The following is a 21,725-nucleotide window of genomic DNA, read 5'->3' on the forward strand; positions in this document are numbered from 1 at the left end:
GAATATAGATGCAAAAATTCTCAACAAAATTCTAGCCAATAGAATTCAGCATCATATCAAAAAAATAATACAGCATGACCAAGTAGGATTCATACTAGGTATGCAAGGGTGGTTCAACATTAGCAAATCAATCAACCTAATCCACCACATAAATAAAAGGAAAGAAAAGAATCACATGATCATATAATGGGGCACAACACTCCAGGGACAAGGACTAGAAGGCAGGAGGGGACAGCAAAGCTGGTAATAGGGAACCCAAGGTTGAGAAGGGACAGCGTTGACATGTCATGGGGTTGTTAACCATTGTCATAAAACAGTATGTGTACTAACTGTTTAATGAGAAGCTATTTGTTCTGTAAACCTTCATCTAAAGGACAATAAAAAAATGTAAAAAACGAATATAAAGTATAAAATCACCTTCAAACGGGAGATCATCTTAGCTCACAGAGGTAAAGGTTTATAGAATGGTCAGCTGGCATTCAGTCTGTCGGCACTAGATAAACAGCATCACTGTGATCATTATGTCCTTTTTCCTGGGCTTCAAAACTGACCTCAGCCCAACCATTTGCTCAGCCCTCCCCTCCACCACCACCACGTACAAGGGACAAAATCTAACACAGGTAGAATTCACTGGAACCAAGCACAACCTTCCAGTGCACAGAGGGCTAACACTTCAGGAGTGTGATTGCTCCTAGATCCTACTTATCCTGCACTGCAATCTCCAAACAACCTTGGGCCCTGCATTCATCTTCTCCGTTTTCCTGCCTGCAAAACAGGGACACCAGACCCAAAGACACTCCAAGGTTCTGGAGCCTAAAGCATTAGGAGGGCAGAAAGGGAGCCCACTATGCATGTTGCTTGGAGACAGTGGTGGTTCAGTGGTAGAATTCTTGTCTTCTCTGCAGGAGACCAGGGTTCAATTCCCAGCCAATACACCTCATGTGCAACAACCACCCATCCGTCAATGGAGATTGACATGTTACCATGATGCTGAACAGGTTTCAGGGGAGCTTACACACTAAGACGGACTAGGAAGAAAGGTATGGTGATCTACTTCTGAAAACCAGCCAATGAAAACCCTATGGATTACAATTCCATTGTGAGTGGGGTGGTCATGAATCAGGCCCAACTGAACAGCAGTAGAAACTGTCATCTCAATTAGTCCTCATTATCTCCCTGCCACAGAAGAACCATCTGCCCATTTTACCGATAAGGAAATTGAGATCCAGAGAGGGCCAGTTCAATCCAAAGTTCATGATCTCACCAGGGCTAATTGGATGAAGGGTGAGAATCACTCCCTGAGTAGCCCTTGCCTGGCAGAGAAGCTGAGAAGAGGACCAGAGGGGAAACAGCAGGCTTGGCAAACCAGCTAGGAATGTGGAGTGTGGGGGGCCACCTGGGGTGCTGGTCAGAACAGAAGCCCCCCAGCTAAGCCTCACTTCACTAAACTCAGGCTCTTGGTGCCCCCTGTTCCACTGGGCGTTTGGCTGTTCTCCACTGACCCTCCAGGGACCTGGAGCGATGCTCCTAAGAGCCGGGGCGCCCTTGGGGATCTAAGGCTTGAGCAGGTGTGCCCCCAGGGCCCCGGAGCAGTCCCTAGGGTGTGGGGGCCGCAGGAAGGCAGTTGAGCCCTGGATTCCCACTACAGCGAGCACTTGGCAGATGCCCCTCTGGGAGAGACCTCAGGGTTACGGCCATGGGCCTCGGAGGTCGCTGGGAGCAGAGACCAGAGCCAACCAAGCCGAGGACGGGCCACGCAGGCTGGGGCGCACGGGACATCGCCAGCCCTCCTCCAGAAGCCCCAGGGACCTCTGACCCCAAGGGCGGATGAGGCCCGGGCCGGACCCGGGGGACCGCGGGCGGCGCTGGCTGCTTCTGCTGCTGCTGTTGGCCTTGAGCCCCCTAGGTCTATGGCCCCTGACGGCAACCCCGCGGAGCAGCGCCCCGGGCCCTAGAGCCCCGGCGGGGGGCAGCCGGTCCCGCCTGCGGAGCCTGTGGGGCAGGTAAGGGACCGGAGTATCGTGGGGGTGGGGGCCCCTGAGGTCGAGCCAGAAAGGGGTTATAGAGTGGGGCGGCCGAACCGGGAAAGGGTGACCGGAGGGAGTTGCCTAGCTGGGAAGGGATGACCTGGGGAAGCAGCTGAGCCGGGAAAAGGGTGACAGAGGGGTCAGCCCTGCTGGGAAGGGATGACGGGCTGCGGGGGGAGGAGACTGGCGAAGGGATTGGGGGGAAGGGGAAGCTACCTAGCCAGAGAGGGATGGAAAGGAAGGGTCATCTGGGAGAAGGGGCCGGGCAGACCCTGTCTTTGTTTCAAAGGTTAGTATTTTGTTCATCGTTAATATTTTTACATTAATGTTTGATTTTAAAATATTGCATTAAAATATCATTTAGCTTGATTGCTGGGGTTTGGTGCCCGCTTACATTGTGTGCCCAGTTAGTGCCTCGCTCTCCTAGCCCTGGCTGGCCCTGTTCCGGGAGGCAGAGGCGGGAGGCAGGCCGGACATCCAAGGCGGGCCTGCCACCGCCCAAGGTGCCAGGCCCCACTCTCGGCAGAAGCCTCCACGCCTCACGCCCTCACGGGCAGGGCCGCCTCCTGGCACCAGGCCGCCGGCTCCGCCGACACTGCGGGTCCTTCCTTGGGATCCCTGGGCCCGGACACTGAGCCAAGGCAGTCTCCTGGGACTCGCCCCCCCCGAGTCGAGCGCTCCAGGGACAGGCGCCGCCCTGAAGAAGACTGCCTGGGGGAGGTCGCGTCACTCCTCAAGAGCTGTGGGCCCAGAGCAAACCCCTCCTCTGTGTGGCGCATAGGGACCCTAGGATGACAATCAGTGACATAACAGCTGCGTCCCTGGCGGGCGCTCGTCATTCTACAGGCGGAGCCTCCTACCCTGCCCCGCAAGGCCGGTTCCGCTGCCTCCTAGAGACCCAGAGAGGTGAGGCCACCTGCCCCAGGTCACACAGCTCGCGGATGTAGTTCCAGGACCGGAGGAGAACGCTGTGACCCCACCAGGGTGTTTGGTGTTTTAACAGAAAGGTCCCAGAGAAGGGGGGCCGGGGGTTGCCGTGCGCCAGGAAAAGAGCAGGGCTGCCCAGCGTCCTCCCAGGGCGCAGGTTCTCGGCTCATCCACGTGTGTCTCTTCTGGGCCAGGCCAGGGGACTCCGACAGGGCTGAACCGAACCAAGCGGCCACTGTGCAGCCGCAGAGACAGACACATGGCGTAGCGGTTAAGAGCTCAGCTGCTAACCAAAAGGTTGGCAGTTCCAATTCACCAGCCGCTCCTTGGAAACCCTATGAGGCAGTTCTACTTTGTCCTATAGGGTCACTATGAGTTGGAATCGACTCAGCCGCAATGGGTTGTTTTTGTTTTTTGTTTGCGGGGGGTGGAGGCACTCAGCTCTGTGGACGAGACGCCCAGCTAGGACTATCAGATGAGGACGCTGACTAGTGATGGGGCTCTCCAGGATTCCTGAGTGAAGCAGAGTGAGGTGCCGCGCGGGGTCTGGAAGCTGGCAGGGGAAGCAGGAGGAGGTTGGGCGGGCCGCAGAGGGTCCTGCAACCAGGCCTTTATCCTGGGGTCCACAGTGTTTTCTTGTGGACGTTTTGAAAAATACAGAAAACTGTATTATAAAGCAAAAATTTAAACCAGGTGGAATCCCACCAGCCAGAGACACAACATTCAATATTTTCTGAGAGGCTTTGAAATATGCTTTTAAAACAAATTTGGAAGCATCTGTATATTCAGTATTGCCAGAGGGATTTAAGCTGGAGAATGTCGGAGTCGTCTTTCTGTCTTGAAAGATATCTCTGGACCCTGCTGAGCCCGGGTTAGATGTGCCCAAGCGAGAGCCGGAGACAGAGAGGCAGCTGCTGCCTTCCAGGTAATAGGCCTGGAGCAAAGCCTGCGCCAGGGCTGAGGAGGAGGGCAGGTACACAGGCAATCTGGTACCAAGAGCTCCTATGAAATTGGTAGGTAGATTTGAAGTGAAGGAAAGGACTTGGATTATCCACAGGAGTTTAAAATGTACAACTATCTTAGCTAGATGCATTGATTCATAATATGTTTACAAATTTAAATTATGTAATTCCACTTCTAGGATTTATGGGGGGGGAATCAAACATTATTTATGATGTGAAAAAACTGGAAATAACCTAAATATCTGCAGAAAGTGTGTGATAAAATACAATATGGTCCATCTAAGGAGTCTTACACAAATCTTCAAACTTATGTTTCTGAAGCATCTCTAATAATATTGGAAAATCTATTTTTAAAAAGGATACAACATTGGATACACAGACGCTTCCAGATTTGTTTTAGAAGTATGTTCCAAAGCCTGTCACAAAATACAGAAAATATTGAACGATGTGTCTCTAGCTAGTAAGATTCCACCTGATTTTAACTTTTGCTTTAATTTTCTGTATTTTTCAAAATGTCCACAAGACAGCATATTTCATTTTTTACTTCTACAATAATTTTTAATTTTGGAAATAGATAGTGGCAATGGTTGCACAACATGGTGACTATGATTGATGTCACTGAATTTTACACTTAAAAATGGTTAAAATGGCAAGTTTTGTTACATCTATTTTACCACAATAAAAAAGTAATTCTTAATATAAGAGTAACACGTGCTGGCTGTTAAACGAAAAAGTTAAGCAGGAAGTATATAAAGTAAAAAGTGCATGTTTCCATTTACCATAACCTCACATCTCCCCCAGAGGTGGTGACTGTTGGCAGGTTGTCTCTACACTTCCAGCCCTTTTCCTATGTGTGTGTGCCCCTAAACGTACACACAATGTATAGTTAGTGTTGGCATACCGTTTTTCAAAAATGGATTCATACTTTACGTATTCTCCTGCAACTAGCTTTGTAAATAATGTTATCAACATTTTCTATGTCAGTCGTACGGATCTATCACATTCTCATAATAGCTTTATAAAAGTTCAAAGTTTGAATGAATCAGAATTAGTTTAACCATTTCCTTGCTAACGGACATTTAGGTTGTTTCCATTTAAAAATACTATTTACAAGTGATGCTGCAATGAAGACCCTTGCGTATGGTGTATGTGTATAAGGTGTACGTATGCATTGCCATAGGAGAGATGCCTAAAAGCAGAATTGTTGGGTCAGAGGGAAAGTGCTTTTAAAATTTTCATAGGTAGTGTCCAATTACTTTCTCAAAAGGCTGTTCCAATCTACACTCATTACAATGAATAATAGTGTCTTTTCCCCTACATCCTTGCCAATCATGTGATTTTGTTGATCTGTTTTTATTTTGCCCATCTGATGAGTAAAAAATAGAATGTTTGTTGTTTCATTGTTTAGAATTTGATCATTGGTGAAACTTATTTTCCTTTCATATTTTTATTGACTAATTCTGTTGCTTCTGTGAATTGACTGATCATAATTTTGCCCACTTTTTCCATTCAGATGCTTGTATTTTCTAATAGATTTATACAAATTCTTGATATATTTTGGATATTAACTCCTTGCCTAGTATATACGTTGTAAATATTTTTCCCTAGTTTGTTTTATGGCTCCGGTTTATGGAATCTTTTGCCGTAAAGTTGTTTTTAATTTATATGTGTCAGATTGGTTTAATGTTTTCTTTATGGTTTCTGTGATTCATGGCATGCTTTATGTCAATATTATAAAATCAGTTTTCTATATTTTAGTCTGGTCCTTTTGTTTTTCTGATTTTTTTTTAATCCACCTAGAGTTTACTTTTATGCAGGTAAGAATCTTACTTTATTTTCCAAATGACAAGCCAATGGGCATGTATTTGTTGAATATAAATGCAACTTTTTTCAAACACCAAATTATTGATTCATCGTACCCTCTCTGTGGTTCCATTGATCTATTCCTGTGTCAGTTCCACATCGTTTTAATTACTTTAGCTTCACAGCATGTTTTGACATCTGCTAAGGAAAGACCCATCATTATTACCCTTTTTCAAAATATTCATGTCTATTCTTGGCCATTATTCTTACTGCTGGACTTCAGTTTACTTCACTGATTTTCAAAAATCATTCTTTTGGTGTTGTGTGTGTAATTTCATGAAATATATAGATTAATTTGAGAAGAACTGACATCTTTACGATGTTCAGCATTTCCATCCAGGAACATAGTACACCTCTCCACTCACTCATATTAGTCAGGTTGTTTTATATTTTATTCTTGTAAATCTGGAACATTTTTAACTATTAAGTTTATTCCTAAGGTTTTTAACATAACCTTATGGCAGTTGTGAATTTTTCCCCAATTTCATATTCCAAATGGTTACTTCCAGTGTAGAAGGGAAACCTGTTGACTTTCATATGTTGCTCTTGTGTCCAGTCACTTTATTGAGTTCTTGTTTTAGTTTTGATATTTCTTCAGCTCACTCTCGGGAATTTTTTAAAAGACTATCACATCATCTGCAAAGAACAGTTTTCTCTCTTTTTTTCTAATACTTATACCTCTTTTTTTTTTTAACTTCATCTGATTTCATCAGCTAGAATATCCAGAATATGTTGGATAAATAAAAGTGAGAGTGGGCACCCTTGCCTTGTTTATGACTCTTTAATGTTTTACCTGTAGGTGTAGAGGTTACTGTAAGTTTCTGGGAGATGCTCTTTTTAAAGGAAGTTTCCTTCAATTAATAACTTACTAAAAGCCTGAATATTTACTTCCTTTAAATCAGAAATAATTGTTGAATTTATATTACTATAATATTAAATTTTATTTCAAAAACCCTATGTGTATATCATAAACACAGCCATAGCCAAATGGCCCTGCTGCTAAGGAGGAAAGCACTGGCCTCGACTCGATAGGTTTTCTTCCAATTTAAATAAACTATGTGGCATTGGTGGTATAGTGGTGAGGATAGTTGCCTTCCAAGCGGTTGACCTGGGTTCGATTCCTGGCCAGCACAGTGGGCTGACATTTGGAAACTCTGGTGGCCTAGTGGTTAAGAGCTATCGCTGTGAAGCAAAAGGTCAGCAGTTTGAATCCACCAGGCACTCATTGGAAACCCTATGGGGCAGTTCTACTCTGTGCTACAGGGTTGCTAGGAGTCAGAACTGACTTGACGGCAATAGGTTTGGTTTTGGTTTTTATGTTGTTTTTAGCTGCCATCAAGTTGAACCCTAACTCATGGTGACCCCATACACAACGAGATCAGATGATTGTGATCCACAGAGTTTTCATTGGCCAATTTTTGGAAGTAGATTGCCAGGCCTTTCTTCCTAGTCTGCCTTAGTCTGAAAGCCCTGCTGAAACCTATTTAACATCATAGCAACAAGCAAGCCTCCACTGACAGAAGGATGTTGGCTGCACATGAGGTGCATTGGCTGGGAATCAAACCTGGATCTCCTGCATGGAAGATCTACCATCAAACCACCACTTTCAATGTTCTTGCTGCTGCTGCCGCTGTTGTTGTTAGTTGCTGGCAAGTCAGTTCCAACTCTTGGTGATCTTATGTACAACAGAAACAAACATTGCTCAGTCCTGCATCATCTTCATGATCCTTGCTATGTTTAAGCCCATTAACTATATTGGGAGATAAATCAGATTGGCAACAGTGAAGATTCTTGCAGTCATAAACTCTTAGAATGTAATCGCAGTGTTTTTCTAATTATTTTAATGGTCTTCTTATGCTATGGTAGAATGTCTAGGGGAGGGTGACTCGAGGAGGATGAAGCATTCTAGGCTGACTCTAGAAGTGGAGAGACATCTGCTGAAGTGAAGACATGAGAGGGGAGCAAGTTTGCAGGGAAATGTTTAGTTTGGGCCTGTTGGGTTTGAGGTATCTGTAGGACATTCAAGCAGAAATATGTGAATTTGGAGCCAAACAGAGAGGTCAAGGCTGTAAGTAGGGACTGAAGATGTCTTGGGCACTTGTTGGAGTGTGCGGTATAGGTCAGATGCAGGGACTACAGAAAGAGTACAGGATAGCAGAACCCAGGGTGGTAGTCTGGAGGTCAACATGGGGTGGGAGAAAGGGAAGGCAAGGGAGAAGGAGATTGCAGGGTCTCATACACCAAGGAGAAAAGAGTCTCTGGAATGAGCAGCCGACCATAGTGTTGCATCCTACAGAAAAGGATTCAGTGGTGACTGGGGCAGACTTGGTGCCTGCCTCAGAAAAGGAGTTGGGCAAGGGGACAAGGCCATGGATGGGCAGGGGGTTGGGCAGGGGCTTGCCCTCACCTCTGTGGCTGGCCACCTGCCTGCATTCCCCAACCCCCCCTCCTGTGGCCTGGGTCTGTCATGCCCAACAGGTTCCTGCTCTGGCCGGGCCCCCAGGGGACAGGCCCCAGGTGCTGGCCCCACCAGTTTTGGTACGAGCCTGAGTCACCGTGGTATGTTTTCGGCAGTGGGACACAGCTTACTGTCCTAGGTAAGTGGCTCTCACAACACTTCCCAACCCCTCCTGCCCCTCCTGTCTCCAGAAAGTCTGTTTTCTCTCTTGGGGACTTCTTGTCCCCTGCCCTCCCCAGCCTGAGGGCCCATCCCTTTACCTTTCTCCGTGAGCCTAAGAGAGGTGGGTTGGTCTTGGGGTTCCCAGCAGGAGAGACCCGGACAGCAGGAGCAACTCCTTCAGAATCTAACGGCCAGGGCCAGCCTGTTAGCCCTGGAGCCTGGGCTGTGGAGCTTGGCCTCAGGAATGGGCGCTCCTGCCCCACTTCCAGAGCAGACCCCACAAGGGTGCCAGAGGCTGGTCTGACCAGGGCACTGGATGGCTTTAGAGACAGTCCCCAGCCCCTGGGTCTAGGCTGAGGGCTGGATGCCCACCAGGTCCAGGAGGGCTGCACAGGAGGCCCAAGGACAAGGCTGGGGCTGTGACCCCAGCTGCAGGATGCAGGAGGTCAGACTGAGGGAAGACAAATGGAGAGTGAGGAGGGAGTCAGGCTCCTTCTAGGTCAAAGCTTTCTGGGGCCATGGCTAGACCGTGGAGACAGGGACCACAGAGACAAGGTGAGACTGGGTGAGTTGACCAGATGCCATCCCTCTCAGTGCAGTGGTCAGAAGGGAGCAGGGCTGGAGCCAAGACTCCCATGTCCCCCTGGGCAGAGACCTATCTGGCCCAGAGCCCTTTAGACTCATGCCAGCTGTCTCCCCTGTCCAGTGGGTTTGCCCCCTGCCATGGAGTGAATTAGGGGGGTTCAGTGAATTTCTGGCTGTCAGGTAAATCAGAGGTGGTCAGGGGCTTCTGAAGTGGGTGTTGGGCAGTTATGCCCCATAGTTTGTGGGTGAATCGCCCCAAGAACCCATCCCAGTTGAAGAGTCCTGCAGTCAGGAGAGTGGGGAGAGGAGGAGATGGGCAAAGCCCAGAGGAGCCCGCCTCGCTCCCCAGCACAGTTGAGTGAACCAACTGGCTGGGAAAAAGCTTTGCCCCTGAGGGTGAGAGAAGCGCCCCCGCCAAGTGCCAGGTAGAGAATTGGGGTTTCTATACACACCATGGGTATGTCCCACCAGCCTGGGTTGGGGGGAGCCCTGGTTCACAGAGCAAGAAAGAGGGTGCCCCAAGAATGCAGCAAGGAGGCATCTGGTTTTCAAGGAAGCTGTGTTGGTCTCTGTGACATCTCGAACTGGGGCTGGGGCTGAGGGCACAGGAGGGTGCCACATTCCAAATTCAGACTCCAAAGATGGAGGTATAGCTGTCCTGGTCACACAGGAAACTGAGACCATCAGAGAGGAGGGACTGCAGGTCACTGGGAGACGCTGACTTGGAAAGCGCTTCTAGGAGGGGCTGGGTACCTGCTCTCCGGGGTGCCTGAGTGGAAAGAGGGAGAGGAAGGATAAACACAGTTCCACTGTGAGCATCCCAGAGCTGCGACGTGGGGACAGTGGAGTATGCTCCTGAAAGATCCGAATTGTCCCTGCGCCTCACACCACTGCCTCTTTCCACCAGGTCAGCCCAAGGCCTCACCCTCAGTCACTCTGTTCCCACCGTCGTCTGAGGAGCTCCAAGCCAACAAGGCCACACTGGTGTGTCTCATGAATGACTTCTACCCGGATGCCGTGACTGTGACCTGGAAAGAAGATGGCACAACCATCTCCCAGGGCATAGAGACCACCAAGCCCTCCAAACAGAGCAACAACAAGTATGCAGCCAGCAGTTACCTGACCCTGAAGCCTGCCCAGTGGAGGTCTCATAAGAGCTACAGCTGCCAGGTCACACATGAGGGGAGCACCGTGGAGAAGAAGGTGGCCCCTGCAGAGTGTGCGTAGGTTCCTAAGCTTCCCTATCCAGGAGGACCTAGAGGAGCTGGACCCTGGGTACAGGTTCCCCCATCCAGACATTCCCCAACTCCCCACTGTGTCCCTGAGCCCCCCTGGCATCAGCTCAGACGTGGGTGGACCCCACACCCTCCCATGTCCACTTCTCAATAAAGATCTGACATTTATCATTGGATGTGTCCAATGTGCATCTGCGTCTGGTTGCATCTCTGGGGAAGGTCTCCACTCCAGGGGCAGGGCAGTTCCTGTGTGGAAGCCCCATCTCCCATAATCCCCCCCAAACATGCAGGGAAGTGAAGAAAGCTCCTTTTGCCAGAGGAACCTTGACCACAGCCAGAATTGTCCCCACCAGTGCCACCCTGGAACTCTGTCCTTGTCCACCCAGAAAGAAGAGGGACTGAGAGAGGGGACAGCTGGAAGGGGCAGACCCTGAGTATCACATCAGGGAGAAATGAGAAGGGTTCCAGTCCTCTGGAGAGGGCTGGAGACAGGCAAAGGGAGGAAGAAACCCCTTGAGCTGAAACCAGGGTCTGAGCACGAGATGAGGTTCAATTTCCTGGTTTCATCAAGGGACCCAGATGGACAGCATTTACCTAGGAATAGTCCATGGTTTTCCCATCACCTGGGAGCACTGGAAATATTTGGAGAATTTCACATACACACCCGTCTCTTAAAGTCTCAGAATGTATAGTAGAGACACAAGTCCTGCAATAGAGAAATAGTTTAATATTATGTAACCCACCTTCCCATATCATATTGACCCTCTCCCCACCATAAGAAGCCCCTCTAATGCTCTGCCAGACAACAGTGTCCAGAGACAATATTAGGGGGAAAATGAGGATAAGGCTAAGGCACACACATGTTCTCTGTTTAGTTCTGATGTATGTGGGGGTCAACTCAGCTCAGCAGGGGGCTGGGGATCTCCATCATGAATTCTCAATGTGTATCGTTAGGTTTGGGTATAGAGTTAGGGGCAGGTTTATGGATGTAGGTTGTTGATTGTCACACAGTTTGGGGAGGGGACATTGGAGAAATTGGGGTGAGAAAGTACATTGTCCCAGGCACATAATGGGCTTGTGATGATTTTCCCCAGGAGGGAATGTGAGAGTGAAATTCAGGATTAGAGTTAGGGTCAGGTCAGATGGGATCAGGGCAGGGGGGAGTGTGGTGTCAGGGCTACAGCACTGTCAGGCTGCCACCGTGGTGATCCCCGGCCCCCAGCCCCCACCCCACTGGGATTATACAGGGCTTTTTCTTTTTTAATAAACTTTATTTTTTAGAGCAGTTTTTAGGTTTACAGAACTGCACAGAAAGAACAGAGAGTTCCCATACATCACCTTTAACAGCTAGCTTGCGTTAGTGTGGTCCGTTTGTTACTGCTGATGATCATATATTGATACATTATTAGTAACCAAAGCCCACAGTTTACATCAGGGTTCACCGTCTGTATTGTACATTCCTATAGGTTTTGACAAATGCATAATGCCACGTGTCCACCACTGTATTATCATACAGAATAGTTTCACTTTTCTTAAAATGCCCTTTGATCCACCTATTCATCCCTTCCTCCTCCGCCTGAATCACTCAACTTTGTTACTATCTCTAGAGTTTTGCCTTTGTCAGAATGTCATACACTTGGAATCATAGTGTGTACCTCTTTCAGACTGGTTTCTTTCACTTACCAATATGCATTTAATGTTTCTCGGTGTCTTTTCGTGGCTTGACAACTCAATTCTTTTTATCACTGAGTGATAATCCATTGTATGGATGTAATACAGCCTGTTTATACATTCCTCTGCGGAAGGACTTCTTGCTTGCTTCCAATTCTTGGCAATTCAGGATAAATTTGCTATAAACATTCATGTGCCCGTTTTTGTGTGAACATAAGTTTTCAATTCATTTGGGTAAATATCTAGGAGCACAACTGCTGAATCATATAGTAAATCTACATTTAGCTTTGTAAGAAATTGTCAGACTGTCTTCCAAGTGGCTTTTTTGCATTCCCATCAGCAATGAGTGAGAGCTCCTGTTGCTACACATCTTAGCCAGCATTTGATGCTGTCAGTGTTATGGATTTTAGCCATAGTAATAGTTGTGCAGTCGTATCTCGTTGTTTTGATTTGCAATTCACTAATGAATTCTTGAGCATCTTTTCATATGCCTATTTGCTGTCTGTATGTCTTCTTTGGTGAGATGTCTGCTCTGATCTTTTGCTCCTTTTTTAATTGGGTCATTTGTGTACTTATTATTTAAAGTTCTTTTATATCTTGGATACAAGTCCTTTCTCAGATATGTGTTATGCAAAGATTTTATCCTAGTCTGTGCCTTGTTTTTGCATTCACTTAGCAGTCTCTTTTGTAGAGCAGAAGTTTTGAATTTCAGTAAAGTACAGCTTATCAGTATTTTCTTTTATGGATCATGATTTTGGTGTTGTATCACAAACTCCTCAACAAATGCACCATCACCTTCTAGAATGTATATTAATAAAAAACCAAACTCATTGCTGTCGAGTCAGTTCCGACACTCAGTGACCCTATAGAACGTATACAGTATTTCATTTAACATTTCAATCGGTGATCCATTTTGAGCTCTTTTTTGTGAAAGTGTAAGATCTGTGTCAAGATTCATTTTTTGCATGTAGATGTCCAGTTGTACTAGCACCATTTATTGAAAAGACTAACCTTTCTCCATTGAATTCACCTACTCTTTGGTCAAAGAACAATTGACTGTATTTGTGTGGGTCTATTTCTGGACTCTTTATTCTTTCCCATTGACCGACTTGGCTGAGATTATATTTTATTGATGACGTGAATGTCACATATCTGGAGACTGGCCTATCCACATGTCCTGAGTCCCAAGAAGAACTCAATGATTTCCTGCTCTCTAGGGTGACAAGATATTCTAGGCTTGTCTTGGACCTTGTCTGCTTCAGGCCCAGAATCAACAATTTACCCTCAGTGTCCAAAGTCCATGTAAGGTAGGTGATGTTTAAAGAGCACAATCAGGGTGCTAGCTATCGTCTCTCCTTCAGTCAAGACATTACCAGACCCACCCCAAAATGAAACCATATTATAGCTTGTACGGTGACAGGGGATATTTCCAGGTCTCCCTGAAGGAATGAGTGTGGCATTTCCCACTGGGAACATGGCCAGGCCACCCGCAAACAGGGGACACACCTGGAGAGATTAAGCTGAGCCACCAGAGTCAGTAGGGCTTGTTGGATGCTTCTTATGGGCAGTGTACTCCAAGACAACCTGCCCATCTCTGAGGAGATTGGGGCATTCCTGTGGATACCCTCTGCCCTCACCCCATGTCTCATCAAGGGTTAGAGTTTTGTCAACTCATTATAGACACCCTGCTCCATTCCATGTAATTTCATTCCCTAGTGTGATAAATATCCCCCAAGAACTCATCCCTATTTCCGGGCCACAGTCAGTGAGAAAAACAGATTCAAGACACTAACTTCCTCCAAGATCCCCACTTCCCAGCACCTGCCCCATCTCTGCTGGGTGGGCAGGTGGGCATGTGGCTTCACTGCTGAGCAGATACCAGCCTGGGGTAGGAGCCAAGGTTTCCCCATCACAGCTGCAGGTGAGCTGGGGGTGGGGTCTGGAGCTGGGGCATCACAGGCAGAGTTTTTGAACGAGCCTGTGTCACAGTGTCCAGTGTTCGGCGGAGGGACCAAGTCGACTGACCACAGGCCAAAGATCAGGACTGGGTTTCTCTGGAAGATAGCACTCTGGGTCCAGGGCCACTGTATATGGCAGCAGCTGGAGGGTTCCCCTGCCATTGTGGGGCTGCCCTGCATGAAGTCCTGAGCCACCTGGGACTCAGGGAACCAGGCAGGAGGGAGGACAGAAGAGAAGGCTCTAGACTCCAGAACAGCGGATGGTCATCGGGGACAGGGTGTGAGGGGGAAGTTGGACCCTGGGACTCTGCAGGAACACTACTTCTGACGAACAAGTCCCTAAGGGCACAGACAACAGATCCCATGGAATCCAACTACTGATACGACCAAGTAGTCAGAGGGAAGCCCTAAAACTGATTCTACAGAATAAGGGAGACCCCAGGCAGACAGACTGTTTCTGATCAGGAAACACATTCCCTTATAAGATACCTTTTAGGAGAGACAGATTTTGGGAAAACAGATCCTGCAGGTACACAGCCTAGAACCCCCCAAGAACCAGTGTTAGGTCAGAAATGTTCCCAGAGTGGACCCCACAGGACAGTCAGAGAGCTCACATCACCCTACATCCACTGGTTTCCTTAAAAATTACACACTAGAAAAACCTATAAGGGCAGTTCTACTCTGTCACATGGAGTTGAAATCATCTTGATGGCACCTAATAGAATGTCTTCCAATAGCTTGCCAGCTCAATTCTTGATATCACTGAGTAATACTCCATTTTATGGATGTACTACAGCTTGTCTATCCTTTCACTTATTAAAGGATGTCTTGGTTGCTTCCAATTTTGGGCAATTTTAGATAAATCTGCTATAAACATTCACGTGCCGGTTTTTGTGTGAACATAAGTTTTCAATTCATTTGGGTAATACCTAGCAGAGCGATTCCTGGATCATATGGAAAGCCTATGATGAGCTTTGTAAAAACCTGCCAAACTGTCTTCCAAAATGGCTATACCATTTTGCACTGCCACCAGCAAAGAACAAGAGTTCCTATTGCTCCACATACTAGCCAGCATTTGATGTTGTCAGAGTTTTGGATTTTATCCCTTTGAAACACAGCAGTTAAAGTGCTCTGCCACTAACCACTAACTCTGCAGAAGAAAGATGTGGCAGTCTGCTTCCATAAAGATTACAGCCTTGGAAATCTTATGGGGCAGTTCTGCTCTGTCCTATGAGGTTGCTATAAGTCAGAATCAACTCGATGGTAGTTCGTTAGCAGTGTCTCATTGTTGTTTTAATTTGTAATTCCCTAATGACATATGGAAGGATCCCTGGTGGCACAAAGGTTAGACACTTGGATGCTCACTGAAAGGTTAGCAGTTCGAACTCACCCAGCAGCTCTGTGGGAGAAAGACTTGGTGATCTGCTTCCATAAAGATTATAGCCAAGAAAACCCTAGGGGCAGTTCTACTCTGTCACATGGGGTTGCTATGACTCGGAATCTACTACCAAACCAAACCCACTGCCATCGAGTCCATTCCCACTCAGCAACCCCATAGAGTTTCCAGGGCTGTAAATCTCTATGGAAGCAGACTGTCACATCTTTCTCCCATGGAGCTGCTGGTGGTTTTGAACTGCTGACCTTTCAGTTAGCAGTCAATCACTTGAGTCACTGGGCCACCAGAGCTCCTTGAGAATCAATTACACCACATCTAATAACAACAATGGGATATGATGTTGAGCATCTTTTCATATGATTATTGTTATATGTATATTTTCTTTGGTAAGGTGTCTGTTCAGACATTTTGCCCATTTTGTAATTTGTTTTTTTTTTTGTTTGTTTGTTTTTTAGTTTTAAGAGTTCTTTGTATACTTAGATACAAGGCCTTTATCAGATATGTGTTTTGCAAAGATTTTCTCCTAGTCTGAGGCTTGTCTTCTCATTCTGTGAACAGTAGTTTTCCCAGAGCAGAAGTTTTTCATTTCAATGAAGTCCAGCTTATCAATTTTTTTCTTCAATGGATCTTGCTTTTGCTGTTCTATCTTAAACTCATCACCCAGCTCACTGTCACCTAGACTTTCTCCTATGTTATCTTCTAGATGTTGTATAGTATTTCATTTAACATGTAAGTCAGTGATTCATTATACTTCACTTTTGTGTAAGGTTTGTGTCTAGATTCATTTTTTGCATGTGGATGTCCAGTTTTTCAGCACATTTGTCAAAGGAACTATCCTTTCTCCATTGATTTCCCTTACTTCTTTGTCACAGGTCAGTTGACTATATTTGTGTGGGTCCACTTCTTGGCTTTCTATTCTGTTCCATTGACCTATTTGCCTTAGGTTATATTTTATTCATGATGTGAATGTTCCATCTCTTCAGGCAGCTCCTGGGTCCACCAGAGACCTTCCAAGATCCCAGAGGACCTCCATGGGTCCCTGCTTTCTAGGATGACCACACTTTCCAGACTTACCTTCTACCTTGTCTGCTTCAGGTCTGATCAGCTGTTTACCCTTAACGCCATGATTCCACATAGTGGAGATGGTATTTGGAGACCACAATGGGGATGCTAGCTCACATGTCTTCTTCAAACAGACTTTACCAAACCTACCCCAAAATGAGACCATATTTTAGCCTGAGTGTACACAGGAGATATTTCCAGGTCTCTCTGGAGGAATGAGGCTGGCATTTCCTACTGAAACCACTGACCAGGTCCACCCAAAACAGAAGACACACCCAGAGAGATGGGGCTGAGATGCCTGGAGTCATAGTTGGGATTGTTGGATGTTTTCCAAGGCCAGTGACCCCAAGGCAAATTCTCATTCCTGGGGGGATTGCAGAACTCCTCCAGATACCCTCTGCCCTCACCCCATGTCTCATCAAGGGTTACTTTTGTCACATTGATATAGAAGAAGCATCCTCTTGGACTGAATTGCTGGGCTGAGGGTTGTGGGGACCATGATCTCGGAGAATAACACAGTTGGCATAAGAGTTTATAAAGACAATGTTCTGCATTCTACCTTGGTGAGCAGAGTCTGGGGTCTTAAAAGTCTGTGAGCAGCCATCTAAGATACTCCACTGGTCTCACTCCTTCAGGAGCAAGGGAGAATGAAGAGAAGAGAATGCAAGGAAAAAATTTTTCCAAAGGACTGATGGACCACGGCTACCAAGGCCTCCACCAGACTGAGTCCAGTACAACTAGATGGTGCCCGGCTACCACCACTGACTGCTCTGACCGGGATCACAACAGAGGGTCCTGGACAGAGCTGGAAAAGGGTGTAGAACAAAATTGTGACACAAAAAAAAAGACCAGTTTTACTGGCCTGACAGAGACTGGAGAAACCCTGAAAGTATGGTCCTAGAACATCCTTTTAGCTCAGTAATGAAGTCACTCCCGAGGTTCACTGTTCAGCCGGGGATTGGACAGCCCCATAAAACATAACAGGACTAATGAGGCACAGTAGTCCAGGGACAAGGACTAGAGGGCAGGAGGGGACAGGAAAGCTGGTGATAGGGAACACAAAGTTGAGAAAGGATGGTGTTCACATGCCGTGGGGTTATTAACCATTGTCATAGGGCAATATGTTTACTAACTGTTTAATGAGTAGCTATTCTGTTCTGTAAACCTTCATCTAAAGTACAAAAAAAAAAAAAGAATTATCTATGTGAAACCAAATTGACAACAGCAACTCAAAAGTTTTGATGGGAAGCCTAGGGGGCAGTGAGTTGAAGATAATGATGATAGAATAATTTGGAAAAGGATAGTGAGACTAGCAGCACAACTGGAAGAACGTAATCAATGTCATTAAATTGTACATGTAGAAATTTTTGAAATGGTCTATCTTTGGCTATGTATATTTTCACCAAAATAGAAACAAGTTCCTCCAAGATCGAAAAGGGAGAATGTTGACATGTGGTGGGTTTGTTAAGCAATGCCATACAACAATATGCGTACTGACTGTGTAATGAGAAACTATTTGTTCTGTAAACCTTCACCTAAAGTACAATAAAAAAAAAAAAAAGAAGCATCCTCTTTCCTCCCATGGAATTTCACTGCTTAGTGTGATAAACACACACTCTTCCTATTCACAGGCAGTGGTGGATGGGAAAACCAAATCTACAACCCCAAGTTCCTTCAGGAGCCTCGCTATGCACAGAGAGTCACCTGCCCCCTCTCTACTGGGTGGGCATGTGCCTTCACTGCTGAGCAGATGACAGCCTGGAGTGGGGGTCCAGGTTTCCCCATCACAGCTGCAGGTGGTCCTGGGGGGTTGTGGTGGGGACATCACAGGGAGGGCTTTTGTACAAACCTGTGTCACAGTGTTAGGTGTTTGGTGGAGGGACCCAGCTGGCCATCCTAGATGAATTTTTTCTTCCACCCTGTTTCCTTGATTCCCCAGCCTTTTGGGCAATTTTCTGCTTTTTTCGCTCTATTTCTGTGTTTTGTCTCTGCCTGGGGTCAGAGATTTGCCCAGAGGCTAATCTCAGCAAACCCTGGCCTCTTCCCCTCTCTTTGCAGACCTCTCTTTGTGCCTCCAGCTGATCACCATCAGTCCTTGGTCTCTGATCCACAAGCAGGGGGTGGATGGGTGACTCTTGATCTCATTGTTCTCTCTCTGGTGCATGCTGGGTCCTAAGAATTGTTCTGTGCTGTTCTCCCCCATCTGGGCTCCTCTTGTTCTTTCTTTGTCTATAGGGGTCACTTGGGGTCCTGGTCGCAACGGGAAGAGGGATCAAGGGGCCAATGAAAGGTTGACCACCTGTGAGACTAGAGGGACTGGGAATGCTCAGTGCCAAGGCTGGGAACCACAGGTCAGAGAATCAGGCTGGTTTCCTGTACTGAGGACTCAGCGTACAGGGCCCAGGGACATGGCAGGAGCTAGAGAGTACCATGACTATTGTGGGGCTACTCTGCACAAAGCTATGAGCCTCCCAGAATGTAGGGATCCAGGCAGGAGGGAGGACAGGGAAGAAGGCTCTGGACCCCAGGACCAGAGGAGAGTCATGGAAAACAGGGTCTGAGGGGGCTGGAGAACACTTGGTCTCTGCAGAAGACACTCACTCAAACACTTGAGTCTTTGAGGATATAGACAACAGATTTCATGGCATGAAACCACAGATATGACCAAGTTATCAGAGGGGACGCCTAAAACTGACTCTGCAGAATAAGGGAGGCTCCAGGCAGACAGACTTACTCAGATTAGCAAACCCCTTACCTTATAAAGAACCTTCAGCATAACAGATTTATTGAAAACAGACCCTTTAGGGCACACGACCCAGAGCCCTCTGAGAACCTGTATTAGATCAGAAACGTCCCCAGAGTGGAACCTACAAGAGCGACAAAGAGCTCATATCACCCACTCGGGGACAGACAGACACCCAGACAGACCCTGTCAGGATGTCAGAAGGAGGCAGGGCAGGCATCAGGGTCAGACTTCAGGAGGGGGAGGGAAAGATGGATTTCAGGAAGGTGATGGGACTGTGTCCAGGCTCAGGGTCTCCAGGTGAGATGGGAGTTATCTGAGCAACACCCCAGACCCACCTCCACCCTGACGTGTACCCTGAGGCTCATCATGGAAGTAGTTCTTGGACCTTTCTCCGCAACTGGGTCCGGGGAGCCTGTACCCCAGTCACAAACTAAGATCAGGGTCCTCCCACTGTGGATGCTGGGCCTCTGATCTCCTTGCCTTCCCTCACCCCTGCAGATCAGTCCAAGGCCAAGCCCTCAGTCACTCTGTTCCCACTATCCTCTGAGGGGCTTCAAGCAAAGAAGGCCACACTGGTGTGTCTCATGAATGACTTCTACCTGGGTGCCAGGGACAGCGACCAGAAGGTAGATGGCACACCCAACAAGAAACAACAGCCCTGGCCCAGATGACTTCAATGGAAAACTCTACCAAACGTTCAGAGAAGAGCTTGCACCAGTATTACCCACAAAATTTCAGGACATAGAAAAGGAAGGGATACTTCCGAACTCATTCTATGAAGCCAGCATAACCCTGATACCAAAACTATGCAAAGATATCACAAAAAAGAAAATCACAGACCAATATCTCCCTATATATATAGCTGAGAGATATCTCATATAGATGCAAAAATTCTCAACAAAATTCTAGCCAATAGAATTCAGCATCATATCAAAAAAAATAATGCACCACAACCAAGTGGCATTCATACCAAGTAGCAAGAATTGTTCAACATTACAAAATCAATCAAGGTAATCCACCACATAAATAAAACTAAAAAAATCACATGATCATCTCAATTGATGCAAAAAAAAACATTCAACAAAGTCTAACCCCCATTTCTGATACAAACTCTCAATAAAATAGGTATACAAGGGAAATTCCTAAACATAATAGACAGCATCTCTACAAAACCAACAGCCAACATCATTCTTAATGAAGAGAGGCTGAAAATATTCCCCTTGAGAAAAGGAACAAGACAAGATGCCCTTTATCACCACTCCTATTTAACATTGTGCTGGAAGTCCTAGCTTCAGCAACAAGGCAAGAAAAGGAAATAAACAGCATTCAAATTGATAAGGAAGTAGTTAAACTGTCCCTATTTGTGGATGATATGATACCATACACAGAAAACCCAAAAGACTCCACAAGAAAACTACTGGAACTAAGGGAAAGATTCAGCAGGGTAACAGGATACAAGATAAACATACAAATATCATTTGAATTTCAACACACCAATAAAGAGAACTACGAAAAGGATACCAGGAAAACAATACCATTTATAACAGTCCCTAGAAAAATAAAATACTTAGGAATAAATTTAACCAGGGATGTAAAAGACCTATACAAAGAAAACTACAAAACACTAGCACAGAAACCAAAAGAGACCTGCATAAATAGAAAAACATACCATGATCATGGATAAGTAGACTTAACATTCTGAAAATGTCAATTCTACCCAAAAAAATCTACAAATGCAATATAATCCCAATCCAAATACCAACAGCATTCTTTAAAGAGATGGAAAAACTTATCATTCACTTTATATGGAAAAGAAAGAGGCCCAGATAAGTAAAGCACTACTGAAGAAAAAGAATAAACTAAGAGGACTTGCACTACCTGACCTCAGAACCTACTATACAGCTACGGTAGTCAAAACAGCCTAGTACTGGTACAATGACAGACACATTGACCAATGGAACAGAAATGAGAACCCAGGTATAAATCTATCCACCTATGGTCACCAGATCTTCAACAAATGCCCAAAGTCCATCAAAAGAGGAAAAGACAGTCCTTTTAACAAACTGTGATGGCAAAATTGGATGTCCATCTGCAGAAAAATGAAAAGGACCCATACCTCCCACCATATACAAAAACTAATTCAAAATGGGTCAAAGACCTACATATGAAACAAAAAACTATAATGATCTTAGAAGAAAAAATAGGATCAAAGCTAGAGTCCCTAATACAAGCATTAACAGGATAAAAACCATAACTAACAACACACAAACTCTAGAAGATAAGCTAGATAACTGGAATCTTCCAAAAATTAAACACTTAAGCTCATCAGAAGACTTCACTAAAAGCGTAAAAAGAGAACCTACAGAACTGGGGGAAAAAATTGGATATGACAAATCCAACAAAGGTCTAATCTTAAAATCTACAGGAAAATCCAAAACTTTTACAACAAGAAGACAAATTATCCAATTAAAAACTGGGCAAAGGATATGAAAAGACACCTCACCAAAGAAGACATTCAAGCGGCTAACGAGAGGAAATGTCATGTTAGAGAAATGCAAATCAAAACCATAATGAGATACCATCTCACCCCGACATTACTGGCACTAATCAAAAAAAAAAAACAGAAAATAACAAATGTTGCAGAGGCTTCAGGGAGATTGGAACTCTTATAAA

The 21,725-nt window shown here is 45.9% G+C and overlaps 1 pseudogene; it reads left to right on the forward strand.

Moving 5' to 3' along the window:
• LOC101347284 (immunoglobulin lambda-1 light chain-like) overlaps positions 1 to 10,387 on the forward strand; it is a 35,169-nt pseudogene extending 24,782 nt beyond the window's left edge.
• The last annotated feature ends 11,338 nt before the right edge of the window (positions 10,388 to 21,725 follow it).

This window comes from Trichechus manatus, unplaced genomic scaffold (assembly GCF_000243295.1).
Source record: "Trichechus manatus latirostris isolate Lorelei unplaced genomic scaffold, TriManLat1.0 scaffold00157, whole genome shotgun sequence".
NCBI lineage: Eukaryota > Metazoa > Chordata > Mammalia > Sirenia > Trichechidae > Trichechus > Trichechus manatus.